The 18,526-nt window shown below is 44.8% G+C and overlaps 13 non-coding genes across 13 annotated transcripts; all 13 read right to left on the reverse strand.

Annotated features, from left to right (window-relative positions):
* Window positions 1-2,642: 2,642 nt before the first annotated feature.
* On the reverse strand, window positions 2,643-2,833 carry LOC141224771 (U2 spliceosomal RNA). The gene has a single exon (XR_012292105.1). It is a non-coding gene; the product is annotated as a U2 spliceosomal RNA (small nuclear RNA).
* Window positions 2,834-3,945: 1,112 nt separating this feature from the next.
* On the reverse strand, window positions 3,946-4,136 carry LOC141224372 (U2 spliceosomal RNA). The gene has a single exon (XR_012291799.1). It is a non-coding gene; the product is annotated as a U2 spliceosomal RNA (small nuclear RNA).
* Window positions 4,137-5,254: 1,118 nt separating this feature from the next.
* LOC141224773 (U2 spliceosomal RNA) lies at window positions 5,255-5,445 on the reverse strand. The gene has a single exon (XR_012292106.1). It is a non-coding gene; the product is annotated as a U2 spliceosomal RNA (small nuclear RNA).
* Window positions 5,446-6,560: 1,115 nt separating this feature from the next.
* LOC141224774 (U2 spliceosomal RNA) lies at window positions 6,561-6,751 on the reverse strand. The gene has a single exon (XR_012292107.1). It is a non-coding gene; the product is annotated as a U2 spliceosomal RNA (small nuclear RNA).
* A 1,115-nt stretch (window positions 6,752-7,866) lies between these two features.
* LOC141224776 (U2 spliceosomal RNA) lies at window positions 7,867-8,057 on the reverse strand. The gene has a single exon (XR_012292109.1). It is a non-coding gene; the product is annotated as a U2 spliceosomal RNA (small nuclear RNA).
* A 1,115-nt stretch (window positions 8,058-9,172) lies between these two features.
* LOC141224777 (U2 spliceosomal RNA) lies at window positions 9,173-9,363 on the reverse strand. Its single transcript, XR_012292110.1, has one exon. It is a non-coding gene; the product is annotated as a U2 spliceosomal RNA (small nuclear RNA).
* A 1,118-nt stretch (window positions 9,364-10,481) lies between these two features.
* Window positions 10,482-10,672, reverse strand: LOC141224778 (U2 spliceosomal RNA). Its single transcript, XR_012292111.1, has one exon. It is a non-coding gene; the product is annotated as a U2 spliceosomal RNA (small nuclear RNA).
* Window positions 10,673-11,787: 1,115 nt separating this feature from the next.
* LOC141224779 (U2 spliceosomal RNA) lies at window positions 11,788-11,978 on the reverse strand. Its single transcript, XR_012292112.1, has one exon. It is a non-coding gene; the product is annotated as a U2 spliceosomal RNA (small nuclear RNA).
* Window positions 11,979-13,096: 1,118 nt separating this feature from the next.
* On the reverse strand, window positions 13,097-13,287 carry LOC141224780 (U2 spliceosomal RNA). The gene has a single exon (XR_012292113.1). It is a non-coding gene; the product is annotated as a U2 spliceosomal RNA (small nuclear RNA).
* A 1,118-nt stretch (window positions 13,288-14,405) lies between these two features.
* Window positions 14,406-14,596, reverse strand: LOC141225028 (U2 spliceosomal RNA). The gene has a single exon (XR_012292354.1). It is a non-coding gene; the product is annotated as a U2 spliceosomal RNA (small nuclear RNA).
* Window positions 14,597-15,711: 1,115 nt separating this feature from the next.
* LOC141224781 (U2 spliceosomal RNA) lies at window positions 15,712-15,902 on the reverse strand. Its single transcript, XR_012292114.1, has one exon. It is a non-coding gene; the product is annotated as a U2 spliceosomal RNA (small nuclear RNA).
* Window positions 15,903-17,017: 1,115 nt separating this feature from the next.
* LOC141224782 (U2 spliceosomal RNA) lies at window positions 17,018-17,208 on the reverse strand. Its single transcript, XR_012292115.1, has one exon. It is a non-coding gene; the product is annotated as a U2 spliceosomal RNA (small nuclear RNA).
* A 1,115-nt stretch (window positions 17,209-18,323) lies between these two features.
* LOC141224783 (U2 spliceosomal RNA) lies at window positions 18,324-18,514 on the reverse strand. The gene has a single exon (XR_012292116.1). It is a non-coding gene; the product is annotated as a U2 spliceosomal RNA (small nuclear RNA).
* Between the last annotated feature and the right edge of the window lie 12 nt (window positions 18,515-18,526).

Below are 18,526 nucleotides of genomic sequence, written 5' to 3' on the forward strand. Positions count from 1 at the left end.
AAAAAAACGATGCATATCGCTATAAATGTTATTCCACACTTTGCGCCTTAGACTAGCCTGACTCCCCCCTTCACAACTATTTAGCATTTTCAACACTTCTTGTCTCTCCTCCATCTCCCTCATATTTTTTTCTGAAACATCCTTTGCTTTACTAGAGTCCTTCCCAGATGACAAAACTCCTTCAATTTCTTCTCTGGCTTCACATGCGACATCCTCTCTTTCTTCTTCACTAGTTTCTTCACCCTCCTCCTCCTCTTCCATATTACTTACAGCACCTTCCTTTTCATCCTGACTGGAGGACTCACTTTCCTCCTGATCTTCTGACTCCCTATCCACCTCCACTTCTTCTTCCAAGCTAATATTTTCAATCTCAACGTCTGTGATATCACTCTCAGTATCTTCTTCCATATGATCACCTTCTTTTCTTATATCTCTTATTTGTTCCTCCTTCTTTTGAGATATGTTCTCTTCCGTTTCATCATGGGGGGCAGCTTCAGACTCTTCTTCTTTTCCATCTTCCTTGTCAACTGACTTCTCCTCCCTTTTATTGACAGGACAGCAATCATATAAATGACCACTGCCACCACATAGATTACATTTCTTACTTTTTTCACAATTCTCTGCCTTATGTCCCACTTCTTCACACTTGGCACACCACTGTAATGTACAGGAATCCTTTTCATGGCCATACTGTTTACAACGCCTACAAAACTTCGGCATACCTGTAAAGAACATATCTCCATTAACTGTCCCGATTTTGAATCTACTTGGTGGGAGTACCACAACACCATCCGAACTTTCCTTGAACTTGACCAGGAACCTCCACCTCGTGGTCCAAAAACCATATCGGTTAAACATTTTGCCAGCAGAACTCACTTTCTCACAGTACCGGGATAAAAAGGTCATGATCTCTTCTTCCAATATGAAAGGACTATACATCCTTATTACTATTAGCCTTTCCTTCCTAGGAAAATGCGACACAAAAAAAACACCTTCAAGTATCGAATCTTCCTTCACTAGATCCATTCTCTTCCAAAAGTCAGAAAAGATATCTTCTGAACAAAAAATAACATCATATATCCCTCTCTTCGGGAACTCCAACATAGACAAAACTTGTTCCATTTGAACTTCCAATAGTCCAAACAAAATCTTCTCTACCAAAAAAAACAAGCCAGACTTCTTCTTCTCTGGATCCAAAAAAATAAACCGCACTGCATTCTTCAATCTTGCAAAAACTGGGACCTCTTCACAGGTCAGCATATTTGGGCTTCTCCCGTCCATATCTTCACACCAAAGGTGGCAAAAATCCTCCTCGCCTACTTAAAAAAAGCAGGCAGGCTGATCGCCCCTCGTTGCCCCGGGACTAATCCGGCTCCCCAAAAGCAGCAAGGGGGTGAAGCCGCACTGCTACATGCAGCGATCCCCCGAGGCCAAGGAGCCGGGTACCCAAGGCACCTCTCAGCCAAGACCAAGGCAGCAACCGGTAGATCACTGCACTTGATCTTAGCCAAAAGGCCGAGAAGCGATAACCAGAATTGGTTTCAAACTACGGAGCCACCCAAGGATCCTGAAAAGTCCATTTGTGGAGATGAGCTCCTGGACTCCCGTTAAGAAGACATGTTGTCAACCTCTAGATCCCTTACATGCCTGCACTTTTCGGCTTGCTGCTGCTGCAATCCACGCGTTTTAGATCTGCATAACTCCACCTCTTTAAACACAGCACCTTCACCCCCTGCTGTTCCCACCCGCCTCAACACCGTTGGAAGGGAGGAGAACCAATTAAGGCGGGGGGTGGGGTGGAACGAGCAGCTGTCTACCCTTAGCAGGAGGGCTCCTGATTACATACCTCTCCTGCTGCTGCTGCTGCTGGCTGTCCAGCAGCAGACTGAAGGTGGCTGCTGCTGTGCACAGGTATATAAAGGCTCAGAGCCTATTATGACACGCGCAGCCAGCGTTCCATTGCCACATTCCATCTACTGCAGGCAGGATACCTGGCTGGCTGAATGTCGCTGAGAAGCTCACAGAGACCGCCATAAGCAACAGTTTAACAGAATGCCACAGACTAATCAACCAAACTTTTTGGGTTGGGTTCTCTTTTATAGTCTGCAGGCATTAAATGAAAGAAGTCAGTGTTCCAGCAGAGGGAGACAACGTTTCAGAAAAGGCATTGTAGCAAACCAAAAAAGAAATTTTAAGCGCAGCAGAGTAACCAGCGCACATACCTGTTAGCTCAGGTGAGTTTAAAAGGCTGCTGTTGATAACAAGGGCATTTGCTAAATAGATGGTGTGTGTGCAACAATATACTGAAAGGTCAATTATATTGTGCAGCTTATCTCACCACCTGTAGTTATTTAGGTGAAAGCTCCAAAATGCTTGCCTAATATGTCTGTTTATCCAAAAGGAAGTAAAAAGGGAGAGCTAGAAAGATAGCATTGCATCACATTACATGGCAATGCAATGCACAGTTGCTGAAGTTGAACCAAAATGAGCTTGTAATCTGGCTTCTGCAACTTTGAACATGAAAAATCCAATGAGGAGAAGAAAAGCAAAGCCAAAGAGTCCATCCCAAAATCCGACAAACAAGCAAAATGAACAAAAAACATTGAATTCAATTCTTTCTGATTTTAGAAACTGCATTAAAGAAGGGGTGCACCGGTCCTGGAGATACTGCAATACCAGGTCAATGCGTGGAGTGGACAGAGCAAGCTCTTTTTCCATCTCCCTGTTCTAAAAATCCATTTAATATATGGTCCCCAGATAGGGGACGTATCAGATATTAAACTGATAAGAACAGATACTACACTTGATCTTAGCCAAAAGGCCGAGAAGCGATAACCAGAATTGGTTTCAAACTACGGAGCCACCCAAGGATCCTGAAAAGTCCATTTGTGGAGATGAGCTCCTGGACTCCCGTTAAGAAGACATGTTGTCAACCTCTAGATCCCTTACATGCCTGCACTTTTCGGCTTGCTGCTGCTGCAATCCACGCGTTTTAGATCTGCATAACTCCACCTCTTTAAACACAGCACCTTCACCCCCTGCTGTTCCCACCCGCCTCAACACCGTTGGAAGGGAGGAGAACCAATTAAGGCGGGGGGTGGGGTGGAACGAGCAGCTGTCTACCCTTAGCAGGAGGGCTCCTGATTACATACCTCTCCTGCTGCTGCTGCTGGCTATCCAGCAGCAGACTGAAGGTGGCTGCTGCTGTGCACAGGTATATAAAGGCTCAGAGCCTATTATGACACGCGCAGCCAGCGTTCCATTGCCACATTCCATCTACTGCAGGCAGGATACCTGGCTGGCTGAATGTCGCTGAGAAGCTCACAGAGACCGCCATAAGCAACAGTTTAACAGAATGCCACAGACTAATCAACCAAACTTTTTGGGTTGGGTTCTCTTTTATAGTCTGCAGGCATTAAATGAAAGAAGTCAGTGTTCCAGCAGAAGGAGACAACGTTTCAGAAAAGGCATTGTAGCAAACCAAAAAAGAAATTTTAAGCGCAGCAGAGTAACCAGCGCACATACCTGTTAGCTCAGGTGAGTTTAAAAGGCTGCTGTTGATAACAAGGGCATTTGCTAAATAGATGGTGTGTGTGCAACAATATACTGAAAGGTCAATTATATTGTGCAGCTTATCTCACCACCTGTAGTTATTTAGGTGAAAGCTCCAAAATGCTTGCCTAATATGTCTGTTTATCCAAAAGGAAGTAAAAAGGGAGAGCTAGAAAGATAGCATTGCATCACATTACATGGCAATGCAATGCACAGTTGCTGAAGTTGAACCAAAATGAGCTTGTAATCTGGCTTCTGCAACTTTGAACATGAAAAATCCAATGAGGAGAAGAAAAGCAAAGCCAAAGAGTCCATCCCAAAATCCGACAAACAAGCAAAATGAACAAAAAACATTGAATTCAATTCTTTCTGATTTTAGAAACTGCATTAAAGAAGGGGTGCACCGGTCCTGGAGATACTGCAATACCAGGTCAATGCGTGGAGTGGACAGAGCAAGCTCTTTTTCCATCTCCCTGTTCTAAAAATCCATTTAATATATGGTCCCCAGATAGGGGACGTATAAGATATTAAACTGATAAGAACAGATACTACACTTGATCTTAGCCAAAAGGCCGAGAAGCGATAACCAGAATTGGTTTCAAACTACGGAGCCACCCAAGGATCCTGAAAAGTCCATTTGTGGAGATGAGCTCCTGGACTCCCGTTAAGAAGACATGTTGTCAACCTCTAGATCCCTTACATGCCTGCACTTTTCGGCTTGCTGCTGCTGCAATCCACGCGTTTTAGATCTGCATAACTCCACCTCTTTAAACACAGCACCTTCACCCCCTGCTGTTCCCACCCGCCTCAACACCGTTGGAAGGGAGGAGAACCAATTAAGGCGGGGGGTGGGGTGGAACGAGCAGCTGTCTACCCTTAGCAGGAGGGCTCCTGATTACATACCTCTCCTGCTGCTGCTGCTGCTGCTGGCTGTCCAGCAGCAGACTGAAGGTGGCTGCTGCTGTGCACAGGTATATAAAGGCTCAGAGCCTATTATGACACGCGCAGCCAGCGTTCCATTGCCACATTCCATCTACTGCAGGCAGGATACCTGGCTGGCTGAATGTCGCTGAGAAGCTCACAGAGACCGCCATAAGCAACAGTTTAACAGAATGCCACAGACTAATCAACCAAACTTTTTGGGTTGGGTTCTCTTTTATAGTCTGCAGGCATTAAATGAAAGAAGTCAGTGTTCCAGCAGAAGGAGACAACGTTTCAGAAAAGGCATTGTAGCAAACCAAAAAAGAAATTTTAAGCGCAGCAGAGTAACCAGCGCACATACCTGTTAGCTCAGGTGAGTTTAAAAGGCTGCTGTTGATAACAAGGGCATTTGCTAAATAGATGGTGTGTGTGCAACAATATACTGAAAGGTCAATTATATTGTGCAGCTTATCTCACCACCTGTAGTTATTTAGGTGAAAGCTCCAAAATGCTTGCCTAATATGTCTGTTTATCCAAAAGGAAGTAAAAAGGGAGAGCTAGAAAGATAGCATTGCATCACATTACATGGCAATGCAATGCACAGTTGCTGAAGTTGAACCAAAATGAGCTTGTAATCTGGCTTCTGCAACTTTGAACATGAAAAATCCAATGAGGAGAAGAAAAGCAAAGCCAAAGAGTCCATCCCAAAATCCGACAAACAAGCAAAATGAACAAAAAACATTGAATTCAATTCTTTCTGATTTTAGAAACTGCATTAAAGAAGGGGTGCACCGGTCCTGGAGATACTGCAATACCAGGTCAATGCGTGGAGTGGACAGAGCAAGCTCTTTTTCCATCTCCCTGTTCTAAAAATCCATTTAATATATGGTCCCCAGATAGGGGACGTATCAGATATTAAACTGATAAGAACAGATACTACACTTGATCTTAGCCAAAAGGCCGAGAAGCGATAACCAGAATTGGTTTCAAACTACGGAGCCACCCAAGGATCCTGAAAAGTCCATTTGTGGAGATGAGCTCCTGGACTCCCGTTAAGAAGACATGTTGTCAACCTCTAGATCCCTTACATGCCTGCACTTTTCGGCTTGCTGCTGCTGCAATCCACGCGTTTTAGATCTGCATAACTCCACCTCTTTAAACACAGCACCTTCACCCCCTGCTGTTCCCACCCGCCTCAACACCGTTGGAAGGGAGGAGAACCAATTAAGGCGGGGGGTGGGGTGGAACGAGCAGCTGTCTACCCTTAGCAGGAGGGCTCCTGATTACATACCTCTCCTGCTGCTGCTGCTGCTGGCTGTCCAGCAGCAGACTGAAGGTGGCTGCTGCTGTGCACAGGTATATAAAGGCTCAGAGCCTATTATGACACGCGCAGCCAGCGTTCCATTGCCACATTCCATCTACTGCAGGCAGGATACCTGGCTGGCTGAATGTCGCTGAGAAGCTCACAGAGACCGCCATAAGCAACAGTTTAACAGAATGCCACAGACTAATCAACCAAACTTTTTGGGTTGGGTTCTCTTTTATAGTCTGCAGGCATTAAATGAAAGAAGTCAGTGTTCCAGCAGAAGGAGACAACGTTTCAGAAAAGGCATTGTAGCAAACCAAAAAAGAAATTTTAAGCGCAGCAGAGTAACCAGCGCACATACCTGTTAGCTCAGGTGAGTTTAAAAGGCTGCTGTTGATAACAAGGGCATTTGCTAAATAGATGGTGTGTGTGCAACAATATACTGAAAGGTCAATTATATTGTGCAGCTTATCTCACCACCTGTAGTTATTTAGGTGAAAGCTCCAAAATGCTTGCCTAATATGTCTGTTTATCCAAAAGGAAGTAAAAAGGGAGAGCTAGAAAGATAGCATTGCATCACATTACATGGCAATGCAATGCACAGTTGCTGAAGTTGAACCAAAATGAGCTTGTAATCTGGCTTCTGCAACTTTGAACATGAAAAATCCAATGAGGAGAAGAAAAGCAAAGCCAAAGAGTCCATCCCAAAATCCGACAAACAAGCAAAATGAACAAAAAACATTGAATTCAATTCTTTCTGATTTTAGAAACTGCATTAAAGAAGGGGTGCACCGGTCCTGGAGATACTGCAATACCAGGTCAATGCGTGGAGTGGACAGAGCAAGCTCTTTTTCCATCTCCCTGTTCTAAAAATCCATTTAATATATGGTCCCCAGATAGGGGACGTATCAGATATTAAACTGATAAGAACAGATACTACACTTGATCTTAGCCAAAAGGCCGAGAAGCGATAACCAGAATTGGTTTCAAACTACGGAGCCACCCAAGGATCCTGAAAAGTCCATTTGTGGAGATGAGCTCCTGGACTCCCGTTAAGAAGACATGTTGTCAACCTCTAGATCCCTTACATGCCTGCACTTTTCGGCTTGCTGCTGCTGCAATCCACGCGTTTTAGATCTGCATAACTCCACCTCTTTAAACACAGCACCTTCACCCCCTGCTGTTCCCACCCGCCTCAACACCGTTGGAAGGGAGGAGAACCAATTAAGGCGGGGGGTGGGGTGGAACGAGCAGCTGTCTACCCTTAGCAGGAGGGCTCCTGATTACATACCTCTCCTGCTGCTGCTGCTGCTGGCTGTCCAGCAGCAGACTGAAGGTGGCTGCTGCTGTGCACAGGTATATAAAGGCTCAGAGCCTATTATGACACGCGCAGCCAGCGTTCCATTGCCACATTCCATCTACTGCAGGCAGGATACCTGGCTGGCTGAATGTCGCTGAGAAGCTCACAGAGACCGCCATAAGCAACAGTTTAACAGAATGCCACAGACTAATCAACCAAACTTTTTGGGTTGGGTTCTCTTTTATAGTCTGCAGGTATTAAATGAAAGAAGTCAGTGTTCCAGCAGAAGGAGACAACGTTTCAGAAAAGGCATTGTAGCAAACCAAAAAAGAAATTTTAAGCGCAGCAGAGTAACCAGCGCACATACCTGTTAGCTCAGGTGAGTTTAAAAGGCTGCTGTTGATAACAAGGGCATTTGCTAAATAGATGGTGTGTGTGCAACAATATACTGAAAGGTCAATTATATTGTGCAGCTTATCTCACCACCTGTAGTTATTTAGGTGAAAGCTCCAAAATGCTTGCCTAATATGTCTGTTTATCCAAAAGGAAGTAAAAAGGGAGAGCTAGAAAGATAGCATTGCATCACATTACATGGCAATGCAATGCACAGTTGCTGAAGTTGAACCAAAATGAGCTTGTAATCTGGCTTCTGCAACTTTGAACATGAAAAATCCAATGAGGAGAAGAAAAGCAAAGCCAAAGAGTCCATCCCAAAATCCGACAAACAAGCAAAATGAACAAAAAACATTGAATTCAATTCTTTCTGATTTTAGAAACTGCATTAAAGAAGGGGTGCACCGGTCCTGGAGATACTGCAATACCAGGTCAATGCGTGGAGTGGACAGAGCAAGCTCTTTTTCCATCTCCCTGTTCTAAAAATCCATTTAATATATGGTCCCCAGATAGGGGACGTATCAGATATTAAACTGATAAGAACAGATACTACACTTGATCTTAGCCAAAAGGCCGAGAAGCGATAACCAGAATTGGTTTCAAACTACGGAGCCACCCAAGGATCCTGAAAAGTCCATTTGTGGAGATGAGCTCCTGGACTCCCGTTAAGAAGACATGTTGTCAACCTCTAGATCCCTTACATGCCTGCACTTTTCGGCTTGCTGCTGCTGCAATCCACGCGTTTTAGATCTGCATAACTCCACCTCTTTAAACACAGCACCTTCACCCCCTGCTGTTCCCACCCGCCTCAACACCGTTGGAAGGGAGGAGAACCAATTAAGGCGGGGGGTGGGGTGGAACGAGCAGCTGTCTACCCTTAGCAGGAGGGCTCCTGATTACATACCTCTCCTGCTGCTGCTGCTGCTGGCTATCCAGCAGCAGACTGAAGGTGGCTGCTGCTGTGCACAGGTATATAAAGGCTCCGAGCCTATTATGACACGCGCAGCCAGCGTTCCATTGCCACATTCCATCTACTGCAGGCAGGATACCTGGCTGGCTGAATGTCGCTGAGAAGCTCACAGAGACCGCCATAAGCAACAGTTTAACAGAATGCCACAGACTAATCAACCAAACTTTTTGGGTTGGGTTCTCTTTTATAGTCTGCAGGCATTAAATGAAAGAAGTCAGTGTTCCAGCAGAAGGAGACAACGTTTCAGAAAAGGCATTGTAGCAAACCAAAAAAGAAATTTTAAGCGCAGCAGAGTAAGCAGCGCACATACCTGTTAGCTCAGGTGAGTTTAAAAGGCTGCTGTTGATAACAAGGGCATTTGCTAAATAGATGGTGTGTGTGCAACAATATACTGAAAGGTCAATTATATTGTGCAGCTTATCTCACCACCTGTAGTTATTTAGGTGAAAGCTCCAAAATGCTTGCCTAATATGTCTGTTTATCCAAAAGGAAGTAAAAAGGGAGAGCTAGAAAGATAGCATTGCATCACATTACATGGCAATGCAATGCACAGTTGCTGAAGTTGAACCAAAATGAGCTTGTAATCTGGCTTCTGCAACTTTGAACATGAAAAATCCAATGAGGAGAAGAAAAGCAAAGCCAAAGAGTCCATCCCAAAATCCGACAAACAAGCAAAATGAACAAAAAACATTGAATTCAATTCTTTCTGATTTTAGAAACTGCATTAAAGAAGGGGTGCACCGGTCCTGGAGATACTGCAATACCAGGTCAATGCGTGGAGTGGACAGAGCAAGCTCTTTTTCCATCTCCCTGTTCTAAAAATCCATTTAATATATGGTCCCCAGATAGGGGACGTATCAGATATTAAACTGATAAGAACAGATACTACACTTGATCTTAGCCAAAAGGCCGAGAAGCGATAACCAGAATTGGTTTCAAACTACGGAGCCACCCAAGGATCCTGAAAAGTCCATTTGTGGAGATGAGCTCCTGGACTCCCGTTAAGAAGACATGTTGTCAACCTCTAGATCCCTTACATGCCTGCACTTTTCGGCTTGCTGCTGCTGCAATCCACGCGTTTTAGATCTGCATAACTCCACCTCTTTAAACACAGCACCTTCACCCCCTGCTGTTCCCACCCGCCTCAACACCGTTGGAAGGGAGGAGAACCAATTAAGGCGGGGGGTGGGGTGGAACGAGCAGCTGTCTACCCTTAGCAGGAGGGCTCCTGATTACATACCTCTCCTGCTGCTGCTGCTGCTGCTGGCTGTCCAGCAGCAGACTGAAGGTGGCTGCTGCTGTGCACAGGTATATAAAGGCTCAGAGCCTATTATGACACGCGCAGCCAGCGTTCCATTGCCACATTCCATCTACTGCAGGCAGGATACCTGGCTGGCTGAATGTCGCTGAGAAGCTCACAGAGACCGCCATAAGCAACAGTTTAACAGAATGCCACAGACTAATCAACCAAACTTTTTGGGTTGGGTTCTCTTTTATAGTCTGCAGGCATTAAATGAAAGAAGTCAGTGTTCCAGCAGAAGGAGACAACGTTTCAGAAAAGGCATTGTAGCAAACCAAAAAAGAAATTTTAAGCGCAGCAGAGTAACCAGCGCACATACCTGTTAGCTCAGGTGAGTTTAAAAGGCTGCTGTTGATAACAAGGGCATTTGCTAAATAGATGGTGTGTGTGCAACAATATACTGAAAGGTCAATTATATTGTGCAGCTTATCTCACCACCTGTAGTTATTTAGGTGAAAGCTCCAAAATGCTTGCCTAATATGTCTGTTTATCCAAAAGGAAGTAAAAAGGGAGAGCTAGAAAGATAGCATTGCATCACATTACATGGCAATGCAATGCACAGTTGCTGAAGTTGAACCAAAATGAGCTTGTAATCTGGCTTCTGCAACTTTGAACATGAAAAATCCAATGAGGAGAAGAAAAGCAAAGCCAAAGAGTCCATCCCAAAATCCGACAAACAAGCAAAATGAACAAAAAACATTGAATTCAATTCTTTCTGATTTTAGAAACTGCATTAAAGAAGGGGTGCACCGGTCCTGGAGATACTGCAATACCAGGTCAATGCGTGGAGTGGACAGAGCAAGCTCTTTTTCCATCTCCCTGTTCTAAAAATCCATTTAATATATGGTCCCCAGATAGGGGACGTATCAGATATTAAACTGATAAGAACAGATACTACACTTGATCTTAGCCAAAAGGCCGAGAAGCGATAACCAGAATTGGTTTCAAACTACGGAGCCACCCAAGGATCCTGAAAAGTCCATTTGTGGAGATGAGCTCCTGGACTCCCATTAAGAAGACATGTTGTCAACCTCTAGATCCCTTACATGCCTGCACTTTTCGGCTTGCTGCTGCTGCAATCCACGCGTTTTAGATCTGCATAACTCCACCTCTTTAAACACAGCACCTTCACCCCCTGCTGTTCCCACCCGCCTCAACACCGTTGGAAGGGAGGAGAACCAATTAAGGCGGGGGGTGGGGTGGAACGAGCAGCTGTCTACCCTTAGCAGGAGGGCTCCTGATTACATACCTCTCCTGCTGCTGCTGCTGCTGGCTGTCCAGCAGCAGACTGAAGGTGGCTGCTGCTGTGCACAGGTATATAAAGGCTCAGAGCCTATTATGACACGCGCAGCCAGCGTTCCATTGCCACATTCCATCTACTGCAGGCAGGATACCTGGCTGGCTGAATGTCGCTGAGAAGCTCACAGAGACCGCCATAAGCAACAGTTTAACAGAATGCCACAGACTAATCAACCAAACTTTTTGGGTTGGGTTCTCTTTTATAGTCTGCAGGCATTAAATGAAAGAAGTCAGTGTTCCAGCAGAAGGAGACAACGTTTCAGAAAAGGCATTGTAGCAAACCAAAAAAGAAATTTTAAGCGCAGCAGAGTAACCAGCGCACGTACCTGTTAGCTCAGGTGAGTTTAAAAGGCTGCTGTTGATAACAAGGGCATTTGCTAAATAGATGGTGTGTGTGCAACAATATACTGAAAGGTCAATTATATTGTGCAGCTTATCTCACCACCTGTAGTTATTTAGGTGAAAGCTCCAAAATGCTTGCCTAATATGTCTGTTTATCCAAAAGGAAGTAAAAAGGGAGAGCTAGAAAGATAGCATTGCATCACATTACATGGCAATGCAATGCACAGTTGCTGAAGTTGAACCAAAATGAGCTTGTAATCTGGCTTCTGCAACTTTGAACATGAAAAATCCAATGAGGAGAAGAAAAGCAAAGCCAAAGAGTCCATCCCAAAATCCGACAAACAAGCAAAATGAACAAAAAACATTGAATTCAATTCTTTCTGATTTTAGAAACTGCATTAAAGAAGGGGTGCACCGGTCCTGGAGATACTGCAATACCAGGTCAATGCGTGGAGTGGACAGAGCAAGCTCTTTTTCCATCTCCCTGTTCTAAAAATCCATTTAATATATGGTCCCCAGATAGGGGACGTATCAGATATTAAACTGATAAGAACAGATACTACACTTGATCTTAGCCAAAAGGCCGAGAAGCGATAACCAGAATTGGTTTCAAACTACGGAGCCACCCAAGGATCCTGAAAAGTCCATTTGTGGAGATGAGCTCCTGGACTCCCGTTAAGAAGACATGTTGTCAACCTCTAGATCCCTTACATGCCTGCACTTTTCAGCTTGCTGCTGCTGCAATCCACGCATTTTAGATCTGCATAACTCCACCTCTTTAAACACAGCACCTTCACCCCCTGCTGTTCCCACCCGCCTCAACACCGTTGGAAGGGAGGAGAACCAATTAAGGCGGGGGGTGGGGTGGAACGAGCAGCTGTCTACCCTTAGCAGGAGGGCTCCTGATTACATACCTCTCCTGCTGCTGCTGCTGCTGCTGGCTGTCCAGCAGCAGACTGAAGGTGGCTGCTGCTGTGCACAGGTATATAAAGGCTCAGAGCCTATTATGACACGCGCAGCCAGCGTTCCATTGCCACATTCCATCTACTGCAGGCAGGATACCTGGCTGGCTGAATGTCGCTGAGAAGCTCACAGAGACCGCCATAAGCAACAGTTTAACAGAATGCCACAGACTAATCAACCAAACTTTTTGGGTTGGGTTCTCTTTTATAGTCTGCAGGCATTAAATGAAAGAAGTCAGTGTTCCAGCAGAAGGAGACAACGTTTCAGAAAAGGCATTGTAGCAAACCAAAAAAGAAATTTTAAGCGCAGCAGAGTAACCAGCGCACATACCTGTTAGCTCAGGTGAGTTTAAAAGGCTGCTGTTGATAACAAGGGCATTTGCTAAATAGATGGTGTGTGTGCAACAATATACTGAAAGGTCAATTATATTGTGCAGCTTATCTCACCACCTGTAGTTATTTAGGTGAAAGCTCCAAAATGCTTGCCTAATATGTCTGTTTATCCAAAAGGAAGTAAAAAGGGAGAGCTAGAAAGATAGCATTGCATCACATTACATGGCAATGCAATGCACAGTTGCTGAAGTTGAACCAAAATGAGCTTGTAATCTGGCTTCTGCAACTTTGAACATGAAAAATCCAATGAGGAGAAGAAAAGCAAAGCCAAAGAGTCCATCCCAAAATCCGACAAACAAGCAAAATGAACAAAAAACATTGAATTCAATTCTTTCTGATTTTAGAAACTGCATTAAAGAAGGGGTGCACCGGTCCTGGAGATACTGCAATACCAGGTCAATGCGTGGAGTGGACAGAGCAAGCTCTTTTTCCATCTCCCTGTTCTAAAAATCCATTTAATATATGGTCCCCAGATAGGGGACGTATCAGATATTAAACTGATAAGAACAGATACTACACTTGATCTTAGCCAAAAGGCCGAGAAGCGATAACCAGAATTGGTTTCAAACTACGGAGCCACCCAAGGATCCTGAAAAGTCCATTTGTGGAGATGAGCTCCTGGACTCCCGTTAAGAAGACATGTTGTCAACCTCTAGATCCCTTACATGCCTGCACTTTTCGGCTTGCTGCTGCTGCAATCCACGCGTTTTAGATCTGCATAACTCCACCTCTTTAAACACAGCACCTTCACCCCCTGCTGTTCCCACCCGCCTCAACACCGTTGGAAGGGAGGAGAACCAATTAAGGCGGGGGGTGGGGTGGAACGAGCAGCTGTCTACCCTTAGCAGGAGGGCTCCTGATTACATACCTCTCCTGCTGCTGCTGCTGCTGCTGGCTGTCCAGCAGCAGACTGAAGGTGGCTGCTGCTGTGCACAGGTATATAAAGGCTCAGAGCCTATTATGACACGCGCAGCCAGCGTTCCATTGCCACATTCCATCTACTGCAGGCAGGATACCTGGCTGGCTGAATGTCGCTGAGAAGCTCACAGAGACCGCCATAAGCAACAGTTTAACAGAATGCCACAGACTAATCAACCAAACTTTTTGGGTTGGGTTCTCTTTTATAGTCTGCAGGCATTAAATGAAAGAAGTCAGTGTTCCAGCAGAAGGAGACAACGTTTCAGAAAAGGCATTGTAGCAAACCAAAAAAGAAATTTTAAGCGCAGCAGAGTAACCAGCGCACATACCTGTTAGCTCAGGTGAGTTTAAAAGGCTGCTGTTGATAACAAGGGCATTTGCTAAATAGATGGTGTGTGTGCAACAATATACTGAAAGGTCAATTATATTGTGCAGCTTATCTCACCACCTGTAGTTATTTAGGTGAAAGCTCCAAAATGCTTGCCTAATATGTCTGTTTATCCAAAAGGAAGTAAAAAGGGAGAGCTAGAAAGATAGCATTGCATCACATTACATGGCAATGCAATGCACAGTTGCTGAAGTTGAACCAAAATGAGCTTGTAATCTGGCTTCTGCAACTTTGAACATGAAAAATCCAATGAGGAGAAGAAAAGCAAAGCCAAAGAGTCCATCCCAAAATCCGACAAACAAGCAAAATGAACAAAAAACATTGAATTCAATTCTTTCTGATTTTAGAAACTGCATTAAAGAAGGGGTGCACCGGTCCTGGAGATACTGCAATACCAGGTCAATGCGTGGAGTGGACAGAGCAAGCTCTTTTTCCATCTCCCTGTTCTAAAAATCCATTTAATATATGGTCCCCAGATAGGGGACGTATCAGATATTAAACTGATAAGAACAGATACTACACTTGATCTTAGCCAAAAGGCCGAGAAGCAATAACCAGAATTGGTTTCAAACTACGGAGCCACCCAAGGATCCTGAAAAGTCCATTTGTGGAGATGAGCTCCTGGACTCCCGTTAAGAAGACATGTTGTCAACCTCTAGATCCCTTACATGCCTGCACTTTTCGGCTTACTGCTGCTGCAATCCACGCGTTTTAGATCTGCATAACTCCACCTCTTTAAACACAGCACCTTCACCCCCTGCTGTTCCCACCCGCCTCAACACCGTTGGAAGGGAGGAGAACCAATTAAGGCGGGGGGTGGGGTGGAACGAGCAGCTGTCTACCCTTAGCAGGAGGGCTCCTGATTACATACCTCTCCTGCTGCTGCTGCTGCTGGCTGTCCAGCAGCAGACTGAAGGTGGCTGCTGCTGTGCACAGGTATATAAAGGCTCAGAGCCTATTATGACACGCGCAGCCAGCGTTCCATTGCCACATTCCATCTACTGCAGGCAGGATACCTGGCTGGCTGAATGTCGCTGAGAAGCTCACAGAGACCGCCATAAGCAACAGTTTAACAGAATGCCACAGACTAATCAACCAAACTTTTTGGGTTGGGTTCTCTTTTATAGTCTGCAGGCATTAAATGAAAGAAGTCAGTGTTCCAGCAGAAGGAGACAACGTTTCAGAAAAGGCATTGTAGCAAACCAAAAAAGAAATTTTAAGCGCAGCAGAGTAACCAGCGCACATACCTGTTAGCTCAGGTGAGTTTAAAAGGCTGCTGTTGATAACAAGGGCATTTGCTAAATAGATGGTGTGTGTGCAACAATATACTGAAAGGTCAATTATATTGTGCAGCTTATCTCACCACCTGTAGTTATTTAGGTGAAAGCTCCAAAATGCTTGCCTAATATGTCTGTTTATCCAAAAGGAAGTAAAAAGGGAGAGCTAGAAAGATAGCATTGCATCACATTACATGGCAATGCAATGCACAGTTGCTGAAGTTGAACCAAAATGAGCTTGTAATCTGGCTTCTGCAACTTTGAACATGAAAAATCCAATGAGGAGAAGAAAAGCAAAGCCAAAGAGTCCATCCCAAAATCCGACAAACAAGCAAAATGAACAAAAAACATTGAATTCAATTCTTTCTGATTTTAGAAACTGCATTAAAGAAGGGGTGCACCGGTCCTGGAGATACTGCAATACCAGGTCAATGCGTGGAGTGGACAGAGCAAGCTCTTTTTCCATCTCCCTGTTCTAAAAATCCATTTAATATATGGTCCCCAGATAGGGGACGTATCAGATATTAAACTGATAAGAACAGATACTACACTTGATCTTAGCCAAAAGGCCGAGAAGCGATAACCAGAATTGGTTTCAAACTACGGAGCCACCCAAGGATCCTGAAAAGTCCATTTGTGGAGATGAGCTCCTGGACTCCCGTTAAGAAGACATGTTGTCAACCTCTAGATCCCTTACATGCCTGCACTTTTCGGCTTGCTGCTGCTGCAATCCACGCGTTTTAGATCTGCATAACTCCACCTCTTTAAACACAGCACCTTCACCCCCTGCTGTTCCCACCCGCCTCAACACCGTTGGAAGGGAGGAGAACCAATTAAGGCGGGGGGTGGGGTGGAACGAGCAGCTGTCTACCCTTAGCAGGAGGGCTCCTGATTACATACCTCTCCTGCTGCTGCTGCTGCTGGCTGTCCAGCAGCAGACTGAAGGTGGCTGCTGCTGTGCACAGGTATATAAAGGCTCAGAGCCTATTATGACACGCGCAGCCAGCGTTCCATTGCCACATTCCATCTACTGCAGGCAGGATACCTGGCTGGCTGAATGTCGCTGAGAAGCTCACAGAGACCGCCATAAGCAACAGTTTAACAGAATGCCACAGACTAATCAACCAAACTTTTTGGGTTGGGTTCTCTTTTATAGTCTGCAGGCATTAAATGAAAGAAGTCAGTGTTCCAGCAGAAGGAGACAACGTTTCAGAAAAGGCATTGTAGCAAACCAAAAAAGAAATTTTAAGCGCAGCAGAGTAACCAGCGCACATACCTGTTAGCTCAGGTGAGTTTAAAAGGCTGCTGTTGATAACAAGGGCATTTGCTAAATAGATGGTGTGTGTGCAACAATATACTGAAAGGTCAATTATATTGTGCAGCTTATCTCACCACCTGTAGTTATTTAGGTGAAAGCTCCAAAATGCTTGCCTAATATGTCTGTTTATCCAAAAGGAAGTAAAAAGGGAGAGCTAGAAAGATAGCATTGCATCACATTACATGGCAATGCAATGCACAGTTGCTGAAGTTGAACCAAAATGAGCTTGTAATCTGGCTTCTGCAACTTTGAACATGAAAAATCCAATGAGGAGAAGAAAAGCAAAGCCAAAGAGTCCATCCCAAAATCCGACAAACAAGCAAAATGAACAAAAAACATTGAATTCAATTCTTTCTGATTTTAGAAACTGCATTAAAGAAGGGGTGCACCGGTCCTGGAGATACTGCAATACCAGGTCAATGCGTGGAGTGGACAGAGCAAGCTCTTTTTCCATCTCCCTGTTCTAAAAATCCATTTAATATATGGTCCCCAGATAGGGGACGTATCAGATATTAAACTGATAAGAACAGATACTACACTTGATCTTAGCCAAAAGGCCGAGAAGCGATAACCAGAATTGGTTTCAAACTACGGAGCCACCCAAGGATCCTGAAAAGTCCATTTGTGGAGATGAGCTCCTGGACTCCCGTTAAGAAGACATGTTGTCAACCTCTAGATCCCTTACATGCCTGCACTTTTCGGCTTGCTGCTGCTGCAATCCACGCGTTTTAGATCTGCATAACTCCACCTCTTTAAACACAGCACCTTCACCCCCTGCTGTTCCCACCCGCCTCAACACCGTTGGAAGGGAGGAGAACCAATTAAGGCGGGGGGTGGGGTGGAACGAGCAGCTGTCTACCCTTAGCAGGAGGGCTCCTGATTACATACCTCTCCTGCTGCTGCTGCTGCTGGCTGTCCAGCAGCAGACTGAAGGTGGCTGCTGCTGTGCACAGGTATATAAAGGCTCAGAGCCTATTATGACATGCGCAGCCAGCGTTCCATTGCCACATTCCATCTACTGCAGGCAGGATACCTGGCTGGCTGAATGTCGCTGAGAAGCTCACAGAGACCGCCATAAGCAACAGTTTAACAGAATGCCACAGACTAATCAACCAAACTTTTTGGGTTGGGTTCTCTTTTATAGTCTGCAGGCATTAAATGAAAGAAGTCAGTGTTCCAGCAGAAGGAGACAACGTTTCAGAAAAGGCATTGTAGCAAACCAAAAAAGAAATTTTAAGCGCAGCAGAGTAACCAGCGCACATACCTGTTAGCTCAGGTGAGTTTAAAAGGCTGCTGTTGATAACAAGGGCATTTGCTAAATAGATGGTGTGTGTGCAACAATATACTGAAAGGTCAATTATATTGTGCAGCTTATCTCACCACCTGTAGTTATTTAGGTGAAAGCTCCAAAATGCTTGCCTAATATGTCTGTTTATCCAAAAGGAAGTAAAAAGGGAGAGCTAGAAAGATAGCATTGCATCACATTACATGGCAATGCAATGCACAGTTGCTGAAGTTGAACCAAAATGAGCTTGTAATCTGGCTTCTGCAACTTTGAACATGAAAAATCCAATGAGGAGAAGAAAAGCAAAGCCAAAGAGTCCATCCCAAAATCCGACAAACAAGCAAAATGAACAAAAAACATTGAATTCAATTCTTTCTGATTTTAGAAACTGCATTAAAGAAGGGGTGCACCGGTCCTGGAGATACTGCAATACCAGGTCAATGCGTGGAGTGGACAGAGCAAGCTCTTTTTCCATCTCCCTGTTCTAAAAATCCATTTAATATATGGTCCCCAGATAGGGGACGTATCAGATATTAAACTGATAAGAACAGATACTACACTTGATCTTAGCCAAAAGGCCGAGAAGCGATAACCAGAATTGG

Source organism: Phyllobates terribilis, unplaced genomic scaffold (genome assembly GCF_046119375.1).
Source record: "Phyllobates terribilis strain yellow unplaced genomic scaffold, ASM4611937v1 Scaffold_393__1_contigs__length_1774422, whole genome shotgun sequence".
Taxonomy (NCBI): domain Eukaryota; kingdom Metazoa; phylum Chordata; class Amphibia; order Anura; family Dendrobatidae; genus Phyllobates; species Phyllobates terribilis.